The 18,222-nt window shown below is 36.7% G+C and overlaps 1 protein-coding gene across 6 annotated transcripts in view; it reads right to left on the bottom strand.

Annotated features, from left to right (window-relative positions):
• Positions 1-18,222, bottom strand: part of ZNRF2 (zinc and ring finger 2) — a 138,127-nt gene that overhangs the window by 46,376 nt on the left and 73,529 nt on the right. The gene's annotated exons all lie outside the window — the stretch shown is intronic.

Below are 18,222 nucleotides of genomic sequence, written 5' to 3'. Positions count from 1 at the left end.
ATTTAAAATTCTAAAAAAAAAAAATTAGATAAATTTAATGAATTTCTGAATATGAGACTTTTACAAGGTTGCCTAACTCAAGAAAATGCAAAGGTAGACCAAAGCTTTTGTGTAGATTCTAAAAAAAACTTTCGGAAAATTGAGGGTTCAGACATTGTATGTATGCAGCAATTCTTCATAATCCTTCTCCACAGCAATGACAACCCTACTCCAGACAGCAAACAGAGTGTGGCTTCCAGAAGGTCCTGCAAGGTATTTAAAAACTCTATGGAGTATTTAAAATACTCCTAGGGTAAACTCCTTTATAAAGTAAAAGTGCCTTTTGAAAAAGAAGTTAATTCATGTTTTATACTAAAATTTTAATTTAAATTGTATTTTATTAATATTAAATTTTAATTTTAAAGGAAATCTTGCTTAAAGTGGAGTATATTAGCCAAATATGCTTTGTGACTCTTTTTAAATGCAGAATAACTAAAACATGCCATTATTATAGATTACAGATAAATTGTTCAAGAATAACCATTCTCAGTAAGCTTAGAGAATGGAAAGCTAAAGCAGGAATATGAAATATTAATCTATTCTACAAATAAATTACTGTCTTTGGAAATAAAAATACAGTAAGTTAAAGAGGAAAGACTATGCACCTATCTCTGTCTAGATGCTGAAAGACAGAAAAAGATACAGAAGTATTTTAAAATTAAGTATCTGTTTGATATTCCTTTACCTCCTTAAAAACCAAAAAATTCTATTATGCACGTATCTGTAACAATTCCAGGTAGAAAAATGCATTCTGTATGCAGTGGTTCCACCTTTTGTTATTCACTTTTAAGACAGCATATTCAAAAGAAACACAGACCGTACAGACCCTCTTTGGGTCACAGAAAGTAAGATACCAGCAGATGATTTATCTATAGGGCTAGAGGGAGTCCAGGGCAACCTCTACAGAACAAGGAGAGGCCTTAGTAAGAAGAGTTTATGCTTGTGGATTCTAGGAAGTTGGTAGGGGTGATTTTAGCTAATTATTTGGGTAGCGCACAGGCTAATAGATCACAATCAGAGACTTAAATCTTATAGAATTAAAAAGCAAAGATGTCACTTTGAGGACTAAGGTGCACCTGACCCAAGCCATGGTATTTTCAATCATCTCATATGCATGCAAAAGCTGAACAATGAATAAGGAAGACCGAAGAATTGATGCCTTTGAATTATGGTGTTGGCAAAGAATATAGAATATACCATAGGCTTCCAGAAGAATGAACAAATCTGTCTTGGAAGAAGTACAGCCAGAATGTTCCTTAGAAACAAGGATGGCAAGACTTCGTCTCACATACTTTAGACATGTTATCAAGAGGGACCAGTCCCTAGAGAAGGAAGTCATGCTAAGGTAGAGAGTCACTGAAAAATAGGAAGACCCTCAGCGAGATGGACTGACACACTGGCTGCAACAATCGGACTGACTGTGAGGATGGCGCAGGACCGGGCAGTGTTTCATTATGTTGTGCATAGGGTTGCTATGAGTTGGAATCGACTTGATGGCACGTTAACAACAACACTGGGTAGCACACAGGCTAATATATCACAATCAGAGTCTTAAGCAGAAGAAGAACAAGGAAAGAAGACGGGTAAATGGAAAATGCTATTTATCCTTGCCCCTAGTTTCCTTCCCCCCAGTTTTCTTGACTCTGAAGGTCCACTCCCCCACCTCTTTTCTCCTTCTCTTGATCTCCACCTTTCTTTTACTGTTCTGGATGGCATTCAATGGAATACTCACAGCTAGGAAACCAGTTTAATGTAAAGTGCCTACACTAGGATGATAGCAGTGAGAAAAAAAAAAAGATCCAAAGGAAGAACTCAAAGGTCTTAGTAAAGGCCTGTACTTCCAAATAACATGGTATATTTCCACTACTTAGAATTTTTTCACCACAAATATATATCACATCATAAAAAAGAATTACATGGATATAATTTCCACAATGAACATCAAAAAGTCAACTGCCCCTTTTTATCAAATATATCAATGATTACTATAAGTTTTCACCATTAGTTATGTATACTACCATGTTAAAAAAAAAAAAAATACTTGCATTAAGCCATGACACAACAGTGATTTTTAAGACACATCTCATTTTCAGAGCTGTTAAGTATGGAGAAAAAACCATGTCTCAGAACTGATGGAGAATACGTATTACATTTTCCACTTTTTGGAATACATTAAAAATGTATCTAGATTTAAGTCTAAATGCACCATCAAACCTCATTTATCACAAATTAAGAAAATGAGAAAAACCAGCTTTTAAAAAACAAAGAAAAAGTATTGCTACATTTCTGCCATGTAAGCCTATCAGAATCTGAACACCAAATGGAAATAGGTAGACGTCCACTAAGTACAGAATTCTGAATGCACTGCTGACAGAAAAATAACTGTCTTAACAATACTTTTATGCTGACCTATGACAGTAGGTTTTAAAAAATCTCTGAGATGAGAATAATGTCAATATTTTATTGAAATATTTTACCCTATTAGAAATTTTATAGTATAAAAAAGACGAATCCAATATGTATATTACAGTTAACAGAATGATGTATCTTTTAATATTGTTATTTTAAAATTGACAAGGACAAAGATGATCCCTTAGATGTTTTGCAGGTACTAAATTTAAAAAAAAATTTTTTTTAGTTTAATTTAGAATGTCGTTTTACTAATGTCAGTCAATTTAACCAAAAGCTCCCTAAACCCTAGTAATAAAAAAATAATCAGAACTGTATTTTCTGTATCAAGAAAGGTACACCTATATACAAGAACATCCCAAACACATTCGTTTCAATGAAGCAGCAGCCAAAAATTCATCGTAAATAGCTTCTAGTGAAATCATGTCTGCTCAGAAAACTAAAAGCTAACGTAAACACAATTAAATTTGTAGCCATCTGCTCAAGTCCATTTTGATAACTCCTGCGAGTTAGAAAACAGTTCACTCACTGCAAGACCCCGAGGTTCTTGCCTCAAACAGCAAACGCTACATTTTCTCATTTTAAAGTCTTGTTTCCAATAGAATCTGATCTGTATGTTTGAAAACATTTTTCAGTTTTGAAATTTTCACTGCGCAATTTGATTAATTTTTGGTGGTGGTGGGGAATGTGAGAGTATCCACTTCTCCCACCCCTATTATGATGCTGTTCTTTCATACAAAGGGCATTTTTGAGCTTTTGCCTTCACAGAGAGAACTAGGTTTTGCAACCAGGAAACTATGGTTGCACTGCCTTTTCAAAAGTGGTGTTGATCTACCTAAACATCTGGAGGAGTAAAAATTAAATTAGTGTATTAATCAGTCTAACTCCTTGTCTTATTCATATTGTCTGCATTAATTTAGATGTACTAAGCAAACAGGCAAAGAAGAGCTAAAAGACTGGCAGAGAGCAGTGATTTTTAACCAGAGGTGGGCGTTAGAATCAGCTGGGGATTCATTCTGTCTCAACACAGAAAAAGCAATCATAAATACTGGGCCCCACACGCTAGAGAAATGTGACTGCTATCAAGGAAACAGTAACGTTAAAGTAGAAAGCACTAAGATTTAAAGTTGAAAAACTTAATATGAATTTCCATTCTCACTATTACTTAGCTGTATAACCTCAAAAATCGTAGTCAGCCTTTGAGTTTCCTCTTCTTTAATATCAGTATAATAAAGGTATTCAAAAGACCATTATAGAGATGACATTTTAAAAAATTATGTTAAAAAACTTTATAAAGTTTGTATTATTTTTTTTAAAAAAACTATGCAAAAGATTAGTTTTTATTATCGTTATTATCAGGAAGTACTTTATAGACCTCTACAAAAAAACAAATTATTCTTCCTATCTCTGTTTCTCCCTATCCCAGTATTCCAGCTGTTTCAAGATTACAGTCATCAAATAATCCTATGGCCCCCACAAACGTCTATGGAATACTCCTGACACAGCCATTTCTAGAGACCTATTATAATTGCCAGGCTGGGAATGACTCCATGCATGGCCTAATTAATTTTACAAACGTTTTAGCTTTAGTCCATATTTTAAAAGTTATTTAAAAAATGCTTACTTTGTTAGGTGCTTTTAGACATATCTCATTTAAATCTTACATTAATCCTATGTAGTTACCTCCATTTTACAGATGAGAAAACGAAAGCTCAAAGAAGTTAAGTAATTTACCCAAAGTTATAAAACTAGTAAGTCCAGGGGTCAGGATTTAAATTTAGATTGCATAAGTCCTTGGCCTTTTTACTACTTCATGAATTCTGCTAAAAGAGACCATTTCACTTTAAAGTAGCATAAATATTGAAGCAAATAAATTGTTTCGGACAACTTTCAGTGTGAAATACTCAAGATGGATATGGCTACACATTTTAGAGGAAATATTCTCAAGACTGGTCATATGTTTCATCTTTTGGAGTTATTAAACCTTCATAAAAATTGGTATCAGAAATGAGCTTATGCTAAACTGCCTACAGTGTTTAAAACAGCCTTGTCCAACAGAACTTCCTGTAATGGTAGAAAGTGCTTTCTCTGTGCTGCCCAAAATGGTAGCCACTAGCCACATACGGTTATTGAAACTTGAAATGTTGATAGTGCAACTTAGAAAATGAATTTTTAATTTTATTTAATTTCAGTAAAATATAAAACCTTAAGATATCTAGTAGTTAATGAACACAAATGTATAAATTGTAAACTTCTGTAATTGTTATTTCATTTGTAGCCTCTTGACCTATTAAATTTGCATTAATTAAAATTCAAGCAGCCAGATATGCAAAATTAAAATATTTAGCAGGTCCAAGCACATATCCATATAATTACTGCAGATCAAGACAGCATGGAAAAAAAAGCAGACAGCCAAAATTCTGCTGAAAGAAAAACAAAACAACAAAAGACTGAATTTGTTAAGAGGCAGCCAAGAAAACTCCATGCGGAAATGTTGTAATCATCACAACTTTGTTTTCAGGTCAAGCATCCAAACAGGTAATATGATCTTTTCAGCAAAATACAATGCCAAGCACTATTATGGATCAGGCATTTTACCTGAAGACTTATTTTTTGTTCTTGAACCCTCAATGATAGCAGTAGAAAACAAAAGCAGCTGAAATGTGAAATAATCCCTAGAAAAATCAAGAATTAAAAAAATTCACAACATTAGTAAGAAGCAATTACACAAAGAATAAAAAGTTGGGGCTCACAAGGTTTACTAATAAATACTTTCAGATATTATCTGTAATGGGCTTTAAAGAAATTAACATTTATATTCTAGATTACAGATCCATGTGCTGTTACTATACTTAAATATTAGAGGAATTAGAAATTATATTTAAGGGAAGCTGCCGTTTTTCACTGTAAGAAATATATCAATAAAAACATGGGAGTAACCTTTATTAGTCTGTCTAAAACTGAAAGTTCCTGGTCAACGCCAGCTTTTGTTCTTTTCAGAACATTATTATTCTGATTCAACTACGAATTACTAACCTCCTCTGTGATGCAACTGACAATTACTGCACCAGTGCTTTCTTTTGTTTAAAAGTAACTCAGAATTACTTAATAAATAAAAAAACATTTAGCATTGTTAACATCTGCATCGTTACAGCTTAATTCAAAATTAAGACTAATTCTTCAAAAGAAGATAGAATTTGTAACTCTTTTGATGACTTTTTTTTCCTCTAAATTTGTACTATTGGGAATATTTTTGGAAACTGACAATGGACATACATATTCTAAGAAAATGTAACTAAAATAAAATAGAACACAAACTATAAACTCTAAGAGCTAAAATATGTAAAAGGAACACTAAAGCTGTACGTATAGACCGAGCTTTCTTGGGACTTTTTGTTCCTGTCTTACCTAAAAAACCAGGACTTCAAATGGTTCTGTCTGGTTCAGTCATGGCTGACTAAGCAAAACCGAATGGGCCCGAGTTAAATGTGGGTAAAATGGAATGATAAGCCAGGCGGGAACAATTACAGGTCAAGCCCTGCTAGAAACTTAATCTCCCTCTTAGAAAACAAGGGCAGTATGCATGTTGCACCGCAACCAAATCTCATGACCAGCAGAGTTGGAAACAGCGGTGTTCAACTCTAAGATGGCAGCCGACCGCGCTGCTTTGAATGTGTGTCACTCCCCGCAGTCTTCGTAATAATCCAATCTCCCGCATCAGGCTACTAAAAGGGCTCACTATGCCTCTTCCGAGTCTCCCATTCCAGGGTTTTGACCTGTAATTTTTCCCATTCCGCTTATTCTGCTTTACCCACATTTTAAAAATTCGGGTCTGTTCCAAGTTCATTTTGTCGGCCATGACTGAAGTGGTTCAAACGGGTTCGAAGCCCTGTAAAAAAGCTAGCTAAGGATTAAGTATTTTATAAAATTAGGCACCTAACAAGCTGCAAGCAGTCATACAAGTCACTTAGTAAATTATTCCCCAACCTTTAAATTAAGATAACTTTCCTTTGGCCCCTCCCTGTCACAAATCAATAAATCAAAACTCAAAAACAATTACACTAATTTGCTAAACCCTAAACAAATATTTTTCCTAAATCAGTTGTCCACATGAAAAAGAAAAAAATATTTTGAAACTGCTAATATATACAAAAATAAAATAAATTACACTTTGAACTAAACTTAAATTTCAGGTTCACTGTTTTGAATCATTGCAGAGAGAAATGCCCCAGTCCTAGAAAAACAAAAAAGCTAACATCATGATCTGATTTTCAAGGTTAGTTTATTGTTTTTTTTTTAAATTAGATTGATATATTAAATTATAATGCAGACTCTTAATAATAAAAAAGGATTCAAGGAATCTGGATAATAAGATGCAGCAGGAGTAACTTACTGACAGTCTTGAGTTCAAATTCCAACTTCCAGTTATTTAGTGATACAGTGAGGATAATAATACCTATACCTCATAGGGTAGTGGTAAGAATGAAATAAGACCTATATCTGTCAAATGTACCTGTCAAATGTCTAGCACAGTACCTGGCACGGAGCAGGTATGTACTGAATATTAGCTACGTGATTATTGGCAAGAAAGGACTCTTCTTCTGAGTTTTGTTTTCTCCAATCTACAGTGGTAATAATAATAATGAAACCTACTTGACTTGTCTCGTAGGATTGTTGTGAAGATCTAATGAGACAATGCAAATGAAAGGCAAAAGAAAAAGGAAAGGAAAAAGAACAGGCTTGAACTTTGGATAATTCACAAATCTCTGTGAGCTTCATTTCTTCAAATAAATTGCAAGTCACAATTACACTTCACATGGTCTTTAATACAGACAATTAAAAATAAAAGAGCTACTGAATGTGAAAATACCTAAAAGGTACTAAGTGTTAGCTGAATATAAACAAAATTTTACTACAGCATTACTGAACTCAAAACTGTGTTTGCAGCAGGCCACAAAACACACACTATTTTATGTCATAACTATCATCAGATTTATGAACCAGAATTCTACATATCAGTTTGTTAGGGTAAATTTGAGGTGTATTACAATGTGTATGTCTGTCTACTGTTTTGGTTGAGGCTAAATTAAATATGTTATAATGCTTTCTTTTTCGCTTCCTCTTGAAGTTGTGAGACGATTAGCAGGCTGGCTGATAAAATGTGCAAAGATCACAAACTAAATGCCTAAAGAGGATAGCCAGACAACGTTCTTTAAGTAGCTCACCTTGTTAATTATTTTATAAGAAAAAGAACCAAACAGTTATGCAATAAATGCCAACTGATATTTGGCCTTGGTTTGGGGGATTAACAGGGAACTGAGACAAACTGGTGCATGCAGTCCTATCTAAAGGGGCAGTTGCTACTATAACAGATGCCATGTGGGAGCGAATGCCCAGTGTGTCCAGATACTACATATTTACAGCAGCTGGAATTTTTTTTTTTAGTGAAATTTCTCATTTTCGAAATACTGACACAAAAAACATTTTTTGAAACTGTAAGCCAAATAAAACATGTCTTTGAGCCAGTGTAACCAATATTTTGCAAACTTTGTATTAAACAGGGTAGATTCCATGAGGGCAGGGAATGTTGTAGATTTTATTTACCCTGGCATTTAGCATAGTGTTTTGCCCACAGTAAGTGCTCAATAAACATTTTTCTAAGCAACGAATGAAGTAACAGATTCTCAGAAGACAAGAGAAAACCGCAGGAGTGAAGAGCCAATGGAAAGAGAAAATGCCCCAAAGCCACGTGGTTGTTGTTGCCAGTGACTTGGGCACTTTGACTGTTGGCAGTCGTAGTGACTCAGATGAATTCAGACCTATATTTTTTAAGTGTATTGCCTTCTTTATCCCGGAGATAGGTATCAGCCATTCAACCAGAAAATACTGACTATATGCCAAACTTGTCAACAAACGCGTATACGTTGATTAGTATGTGTGGGTAAAGTATTAAAGGTATGTGTGCAAAGTAAAAAGATATTAAAAATTCTCACTTCTGAGATAAAAAATCAAAGTGTGAAATTCAAACACATCTGGAAAAAGCAAGATACTGATAACCAGTAGGTCTGCCATTAACAACCAAGTAACACTAACAACTGAAAGTTCCTTCTTGATCTCTTTTCACCCTGCTACTAAACTAAAGGAGCCCTGGTGGCACAAAAGTTAAGATCTCGACTGCTAACTGAAAGGTTGGAGGTTTGAACCTACCCACTAGCTCTGCAGGAGAAAGACCTGGCGATCTGCTGTCATAAAGATTATAGCTTAGAAAACCCTATGGAGAAGGATTCAAGATGGTGGCCTAGTCAGATGTACCATGTCATCCCTCTACAGCAAAGACCCAAGAAACAAAGTGAAACATATACAGCTGAACGCCCTGGAACCCTGAGTATCAAATGAAAGGATACAGAATTAGATCGAAAGTAAAATAAAGGTACAGAACAAAAAACAGGGAACCAGAGATGTCAATCTGAAATTGATGACAACTTCAAAACAAAAGGGGGAATGAATGGTATAGTTAACAGAACTTCCATAAGAGAGGAAGTCAAAACGTATCTAAAAATAACAGACTGTTTTAAACATAGGATGAAAAAGGCAAACCTCACAGTAACCACAAAGAAAATTAACAAACCTACCCACCAAAATAAAGAAGAAAATAAAAAAGACTCAGTAAACACAAAATCAACAAAAACTAAGGAAATGAAAATCCATAAGCAAAAAGAACTCAGCACAGAAAAGTAAGCAGAACAAAAAAACTGTCAACATCATAACAACAGAAAAAAGCATAACAAAATGACAGCAATAAATTCGTATCTATTGATAAAATCACACTGAATGTAAATGGGTTAAATGCACCAGTCAAGAGACAGAGAATAGCAAATGGCTAAAAAAAAATGACTCATCAATGTTGTCTACAAGAGACATACCTTAGACATACAGAGGTTAAAAAATCAAAGGATGGAAAAAAAACGTATCAAGCAAACAGTAAATGAAAAAGAGCAGGAATGGCAATAATAATCTGATAAAACAGACTTTAAATCAAACTCCATCATTAGAGAAAAAGCAAGATATTATATAATGATTAAGTGATCAATCCACCAAGAGGACATACCCATAATATCTATGTGCTCAATGACAGAGCTCCAAAATACATAAAACGAATTAACAGAAATGAAAAGAGAAATAGATGGTTCTGCAATAACTCGTAGCAGACTTTAATACACCACTTTCAACAATGGACAGAACACTAGAAAGAAACTAAGCAAAGATACAAAAGATCTAAATAACACAAATCAACCAACTTGACCTCACAGACATACAGAGCACTCCACCCAACAGTAGCATAGTACACATTCTTCTCCAGCACTTATGGATCATTGTCTAGAATAGACCATATCCTAGGCCACAAAGCAAGCCTCAGTAAATTAAAAATATCAAAATAATACAAAGCATCTGAGTTCTCAGATCACAATGCTATAAAACTAGAAATCAGTTACAGGAAGAGCAAGTGAAAAAAAAAATCAAATACTTGGAAACTGCACAATACCATGCTTAAAAACCACTGCATAACAGAAGAAATTAAAAATTCCTATAATCAAATGAGAATGAAAATAGAACATACCAGAACCTTCGGGACACAGCAAAAGCAGTCCTCAGAGGCCAATTCATAGCAATAAAAATACACATCAACAAACAAAAAAGGGCCAAAATCAATACCTTAACCCTACAACTTTAACAAACAGAAAAAAGAGCCACAAAAGAAGCCCACAGCCACCAGAAGAAAGGAAATAATAAAGATTAGAGCAGATATAAATGAAACAGAAAAACAATTGAAACAATATGACTAGAAGCTGGTTTTTGAAAGGATCAATAAAATCAACAAACCACTGGCCAAACTGACAAAAAAAAAGACAGGATGCGAATAACCCAAATAAGAAATGACACGGGCAATATCAGAACTAACTGAAATAAAAAGGATCATAACAGAATATTACAAAAAATTACACTCCAAGAAATTTGAAAACCTAGAGGAAATGGACAAATTTCTAGAAACGCACTACCTATCTAAACTAACACAAACTGAGGTAGAAAATCTGAACAGACCCACAGCAAAAGAAGAAACTGAAGAGGTCATAAAAAAACTATCAAGAAAAAAAAGCCCGGGCCTGGATGGTTTCACTGGAAAACTCTACTGACCATTCAGAGAAGAGTTGACACCAATACTACTCTGTGGTTTTTAAGCTTGCCATTGTTCAGTTTCCAAGTATTTGATTTTTTTTGTTTTCCTTTCCAGAACACAGAAAAGGATGGAATACTCACAAATTCGTTCTATAAAGATAGCATAACCCTGATATCAAAGCCAGGCAAAAGATACCACTAAAAAAGAAAATTATAGACCAATATACCTCATGAACATTGATGCAAAATTTCTCAACAAAATTCTAGCCAATAGAATCCAACAGCTTATCAAAAAAATAATATATCATGACCAAGTGGGATTCATACCAGGTATAAAAGGATGGTTCAACATTAGAAAATCAATCAACATAATCCACCACATAAATAAAACAAAGAATCACACAATCATCTCAATTGTTGCAGAAAAGGTATTTGATAAAGTCCAACACCCATTTCTGATAAAAACTTTTCACCAAAATAGGAGCAGAAAGGAAATTCCTGAACAAAATTTAGGGCATGTACACAAAACCAACAGCCAAAATTATTCTCAATGGAGAGAGACTGAAAGCACTCCCCCTGAGAACGGGAACCAGACAAGAATGCCCTTTATCACAACTCTTATTCAACATTGTACTGGAAGTCCTAGCTAGAACTATAATAAGACAAGAAAGGGAAATAAAAGGGATCGAAACTGGTAAGGAAGAAGTAAAACTATCCCTATTTACAGATGATATGATCCTATACATAGAAAATCCCAGAACTCACAAGAAGGCTCCTGGAATAGAAGGATTCAGCAAAGTGACAGGGTACAAGATCAACATATCAAAATCAGTTGGGTTCCTCTACAGTAAAAAAGAGAACTCCAAAAAGGAAATCAGGAAAACAATACCATTTACAATAGCCCTACCCCTAAAGATAATATACTTAGGAATAAACCTAACTAGGGATGTAAAATATTTATAGAAAGAAAACTACAAAACACTAGTGGCAAGAAACCAGGAGACCTTTATAAATGGAAAAACATACCATGCTCATGGATATGAAGACTTAACATTGTGAAAATGGCAATACTACCCAAAGCAAACTATAGATACAATGCAATCCTGATCCAAATTCTAACAACATTCTTTAACGAGATGGAAAAACTAATCACCAACTTTATATGGAAAGGAAAGAGGCCTCGCATAAGTAAAGCAGTATTGAAGAAAAAGAACAAAGTAGGAAGCCTCACACTACCCAACTTCAGAACCTACTATACATTTATGGTAGTCAAAACAGCCTGGTATTGGTACAATGACAGACACATTGACCAATCGAAAAGAATTGAGAAACCAGAAATAAATCCATCTACCTATGGACACCTGATCTTCGACAAATGGGTCAAAGTCCATTAAACGGGGAAAGAGATAGTCGCTTCAACAAATGGTGCTGGCAAAACTGGATATCCATTTGCAGAAAAATGAAACTGGATTCATACCTCACTCCATACACAAAAACTAAATCAAAATGGATCAAAGACCTAAATGTAAAACCTAAAACTATAAAATTCATGAAAAAAAAATTGGGAGAATGCTTGGGGCCCTAATTTATGGCGTAAATAGAATATAAAGCATGACTAAAAATGTACAAACTCCAGAAGATAAACAAGACAACTGGGACCTCCTAAAAATACTTATGCTCATCAAAAGACTTTTCCAAGAGAGTAAAAAGAGAACCTACAGACTGGGAAAAAATCTCTGGCAACAACATATCTGATAAAGGTTTAATGTCTAGGTCAACTGGCATAACATAGTTCATGAAGAAAATGTTATACATCCTACTTTGTTGAGTAGAGTCTGGGGTCTTAAAACTTTGCAAGTGGCCATCTAAGATACATCTACTGGTCCCAGCACGTCTGAAGCAAAGGAGAATGAAGAAAGCCAATGACACAAGGAAGCTATTAGTCCAAAGGACTAATGGACCTCATGAACCACAGCCTCCACTTGCCTGAGCCCAGAAGAACTAGATGTTGCCTGGCTACCACCACCGACTGCTCTGACAGGGATCACAATAGAGGGTCCCAACAGAGCAGGGGGAAAAAAATAGAACAAAATTCAAATTCACGTACACAAAAACAGGCCGACTTACTGGTCTGACAGGGACTGGAGGAACCCCTGACACTATGGCCCCCAGACAACCTTCTAACTCAGAACTGAAGTCACTCCTAAAGTTCACCTTTCAGCCAAAGATTAGACAGGCCAATAAAACAAAATAACACACGTGAGGAATGTGGTTCTTAGCTCAATCAAGTATACGAGACCAAACGAGCAACACCTGCCCAAAACCAAAGATCAGAAGGCAGGAAGGGACAGGAAAACTGGATGAACTCAAACAGGGAACCCAGGTGGAAAGGGGGAGAGTGCTGACACACTGTGCACCAATGTCATGAATAACTTGTGTATAAATATTTCAATGAGAAACTAATTTGCTCTGTAAACTTTCACCTAAAGCACAATTAAAAAAAACAAACAAACCCAAAAACGCTATGTGGCAGTTCTACTCTGTCTTATGGGGTCGCTATGAGTTCGAAATCAACTTGACGGCACCTAACACCACCACCTCTAAACTACTAAAATAGGTTAACTGCTAGATGCTAGAGAATCAAATCTAGATTCATCTGAAACCTCAGGTAATGAAATCACGTGAAAATCAAGAAAGTGCAACTGTTAAATGAATTATATATTTTAATTGTTTTAAAGTAAGGGTGAAAATACACTGATTTGGAAAGAGGTTTACTTCTCCTAGTGGGCCTTATCAAAGTCTACCCATCTTTAAGTTGCCTAGGAAGATGGCAGGGTCCTGGGCAGCCAGCAGTACCTGAGTGAATTCATGAACAGGGCAGAAAGCTGCTCTCACTGATATTGAAAGCACTGGAAAGAAGCTACAGAATTGAGCTGAGGATAGGTACTCTCTCTGCACGCGAGAACAGGGAAACTTCCCTCCTCACATCCTCAAACGAAAAGGTCTTAGTGTGCCAAGTTATTCACCACTAGGCTCACTGTTGTTGTTTGCTGCTGTCAATGTATTCCAACTCATAGTTATCTCACAAGGGAGGAATATCTTGCATTCTACCTTCTTGCTAATTGAGAAAAATTAACAGTATGATCTACAACAGTGTTGAAGGATTCTTCAACTCCTAACATTATGTAATGGAGAAAGCTCAGATGTCATCTACATACATACAGTAATTTGAATGAGGGAGGACCAGGCTGAAAAATTAAAACAGGTACCCACAATAGGAGCAAGGAGCCCTGGTGGCACAACAGTTAAGCGCTCAGCTGCTAACAGAAAGGCTGGCAGTTCAAACCTATCCAGCAGCTCAGCAGGAGAAAGACCTGGCGATCTACTCCCATACAGATTATAGCCTAGAAAACTCTATGGGGCAGTTCTAGTCTGTCACATGGGTTGCTATGAGTTGAAAATCAAACTGAGGGCACCTAGAGCTCTGGTGGCACAGTGGTTAGGAGACTGTCTGCTAATCAAAAGGTCAGCAGTTTGAATCCACCAGCTGCTCCTTGGAAACCCAATGCAGCAGTTCTACTCTGTCCTATAGGGTCACTATGACTCAGAATTGACTCGATGGCAATGGGTTTGTTTTTTGTTTTAGCAACACTACAGGAGCAGGATAAATGGATTGGCGGGGGTGGGGGGTACTGAAGAAAGCTTTATCAGTAAAAGTTCCTAGAACTAGAAAACACAATTTTTTAATTTAGTATTTCAGAGGAAGGGAGAAAGAAAGGTCATTGCAGAAAACTGAAGTAGTCGTCTAGAATAAATATTCTGTAAACTAACTTCAAAAAACCCACACAACCAGACTGAGTCCAGAACAACTAGATAGTGCCTGGCTACCAGCACTGACTGCTCTGACAAGGAATCACAATAGAGGGTCCCAGACAGAGCTAGAGAAAACTGTAAAACAAAATTCAAACTCACAAAAAAAAGACCAGACTTACTCGTCTGACAGAGGATGCAGGAACTCCGAGAGCATGGCCCCCTAGACACCCTTTTAACTCAGTACTAAAGTCACTCCTGAGGTTCACCCTTCAGTCAAAGATCAGACAGGCCCAAAAAAACAGTAATACACACAGATCAACCATGTATACGAGACTAAATGGGCACACTAGCTCAGGGGCGAGGACGAGAAGGTAGAAGCGGCCATATACATGATTGAACTATGATGCACATCCCTCACGTATGTTAATGTTGGCCCTATAAAACCAAACCAAACCCGCTGCCATTGAGTCGATCCCGACTTAATCTTTGGCTGAAGGGTGAACCTCAGGAGTGACTTCACTACTGAGTTAAAAGGGTGTCTTGGGGGCCCCTTGGCTAGCCTGTTTTTGTTTGTCTGTGAATTTGAATTTTGTTCTACATTTTTCTCCTGCTCTATCCGGGACCCTTTACAGTGATCCCTGCGCCAAAGTAGTCAGTAGTGGTAGACGGTTACTCTCTAGTTGTGCCGGGCTCAGTCTGGTGGAGGTTGTGGTAGTTGTGGTCCATTAATCCTTTGGACTCAATCTTTCTCTTGTGTCTTTGGTATTCTTCATTCTCTTTTGTTCCAGCCAGGATGGGACCAGTAGATGTATCTTAGATAGCTGCTCACAGGCTTTTAAGACCCCCGTCGCTAAAGTCGGATGTATAACATTTTCTTTATAGAGTATGTTATGCCAATTGAACTATGACCATGGTCTCCAGCCCTCAGCCCAGTAACTTGATCCCTATGGGAGCCCGGATGTGTCTATGAAGCTTCTATGACTATGCCTTGGTCAAGCTGTGCTGGCTTCCCCAGTGTTATATACTACTGTCTTACCCATTGCCAACGCTACCACCTATCTACTGTCTAGTTAGTGATTTTCCCTCCCCACCCATCCCATCCCTCGTAACCATCAAAGATTATTTCTTTCTGTGTGGAAACATTTTCATGTGTTTTTATAACAGTGGTCTCATACAGTATTTGTCCTTTTGTGATTGACTTATTTCACTCAGCATAATGCCCTCCAGATTTATCCATGTAGTGAGATGTTTCGCACATTCATCATTGTTCTTTATCATTTTGTAGTATTCTACTGTGTGTATGTACCATAGTTTATCCATTCACCTGTTGATGGGCACTTGGGTGGTTTCCATCTTTTTGCTATTATGCATACGTCTACTCATGTGACAGCTCTTATTTCTCTAGGATATATTCCTAGCAGTGGGATTGCTGGATCATATGACATTTCTATTTCTAGCTTTTTAAGGAAGTGCCATATTGGTTTCCAAAATGGTTGTACCATTTTGCATTCCTCCCAGCAGCGCATAAGAGTTCCAATCTCCTCACAGCCTCTCCAACATTTGTTATTCTGGTTTTTGTTTTTTTTTTTTTTTTGATTTGTGCCAGTAACGTCATGGTGGGATGGTATCCCGTTGTAGTTTTGATTTGCATTTCTCTAATGGCTAGTGATTGGGAGCATTTCCTCATGTGTCTATTAGTCGCCTAAATGTTTTCTTTGGTGAAATGTCTGTTCATTTCCTTTGCCCATTTTTTAACTGGATTATTTGTCTTTTTGTTGTAGAAGTGTTGGATTTTCCTATAGATTTAGAGATTAGACCTTTGTCAAATATATCGCAGCCAAAATTTTTTTCCCAGTCTGTCAGTTCTCTTTTTACTCTTTTGGTGAAGCCTTTGGACAAGTGTAAGTGTTTGATTTTTAGGAGATCCCATTTATCTAGCTTACCTTCTGGTGTTTGTGTATTGTTAATTATGGTTTGTATGCTGTTTATGGCGTATATTAGGGCCCCTAGTGTTGACTCTATTTTTTCTTCCATGATCTTTATAGTTTTTGGTTTCATATTTAGGTCTTTGATCCACTCTGAATTAGTTTTTGTGTATGGTGTGTAGTATAGGTTCTGCTTCATTTTTTTACAGATGGACATCCAGTTCTGCCAGCACCATTTGTTAAAAAGACTGTCTTTTCCCCATTTAATGGACTTTGGACCTTTGCCAAAGATCAGGTGGCTGTAGGTAGATGGATTTACATTTTGGTTCTTGATTCTGTTCCACTGGTCAATGTGTCTATTGTACTAGTACCAGGCTGTTTTGACTACTGTAGTTGTATAGTAGGTCGTAAGTGTAGGTAATGCAAGGTCTCCTACTTTGTTCTTTTTCTTCAAGACTGGTTTACTTATCCGAGGCCTCTTTCCTTTCCATATAAAGTTAATGATCAGTTTTTCCATCTCGTCAGAGACTGCTATTGGTAACTGGACCGAGATTGCACTGTATTTGTAGATTGCTTTGGGTAGACTATCCACAAGCATGCTATGTTTTTCCATTTATGTGGGTCTCTTTTGGTTTCTTGCAGTAGTGTTTTGTAGTTTTCTTTTATAGGTTTGTGGAGGATTTTTGCATCTATATATTCATAAGGGATATTAGGCTGTAGTTTCTTTTCTTGTGGTCTCTTTGTCTGGCTGTGGTATCAGAGTAATGTGACCCTTAGAATGAGTTAGGAAGTATTCCCTCCTCCTCCAACCTCACTTTTTTTTTTAAATTGTGCTTTAAGTGAAAGTTTACAATTCAAGTTAGTCTCTCATACAAAAATTTATACACATATTGTTATGTAACCCTAGCTGCTCTTTCTATACTGTGACAGCACATTCCTCCTTTCCACCCCGGATTTCCCGTGTCCATTCAACCAGCTCTTGTCCCTCTCTTCTCACGTATCTACTTGTGCTAAGAAGCACCCTTTTCACGCATATTATTTTATGTCTTATAGTCCAGTCTAATCTTCGTCTGAAAAGTTGGCCTTGGGAATGGTTTTAGTTTTGGGCTAACAGAGAGTTCGGGGGCCATGTCTTCTGGGGTCTCTCCAGTCTCAGTCAAACTGTTAAGTCTGGTCTTTTTACTAGAATTTGAGTTCTGCACCCCACTTTTCTCCTGCTCTGTCAGGGACTCTCTGTTGTGTTCTCTGTCAAGGCGGTCATTGGTGATAGGTGGGCACCATCTAGTTCTTCTAGTCTCAGGCTGATGGAGTCTCTGGTTTATGTAGCCCTTTCTGTCTCTTGGGCTAATATTTTCCTTGTGTCTTTGGTGTTCTTCATTCTCCTTTGCTTCAGGTGGGTTGGGACCAATTGATGTGTCTTAGATGGCCGCTCGTTAGCTTTTAAGACCCCAGACACCACTCACCAAAGTGGGATGCAGAACATTTTCTTAATAAACTTTGTTATGCCAATAGTCGCTAGACCCCTACCCCTGCTACTCTGTCCCTTGAGGTGTTTGGTTGTATTCAGGAAACTTCTTAGCTTTTGGTTTAGTCCAGTTGTGCTGACTTTCCCTGTAGGGTGTGTTGAGCTTCCCTTCACCTAAGATAATTCTTGTCTACCATCTAGTTAGTGAATACCCTTCTCCCTCCCTCCGCACCCTCGTAACCATCAAAGAATGTTTTCTTCTGTCCAACTTCATTTTTGACCACCAGTGCAAAAATCCTAAATAAAACACTAGCAAATAGATTCCAGCAGTTCATTAACAGTAAAATACTAGAAGTGTTCCTACTGAAGTAAAAAGCAAGCCAAGAATATCAACTA

The sequence above is a fragment of the Trichechus manatus genome, unplaced genomic scaffold (assembly GCF_000243295.1).
Source record: "Trichechus manatus latirostris isolate Lorelei unplaced genomic scaffold, TriManLat1.0 scaffold00050, whole genome shotgun sequence".
In the NCBI taxonomy this organism is placed as follows: domain Eukaryota; kingdom Metazoa; phylum Chordata; class Mammalia; order Sirenia; family Trichechidae; genus Trichechus; species Trichechus manatus.
The sequence above is the reverse complement of the archived record's forward strand: the minus strand, read 5'-3'. Positions and strand labels throughout refer to the sequence as shown.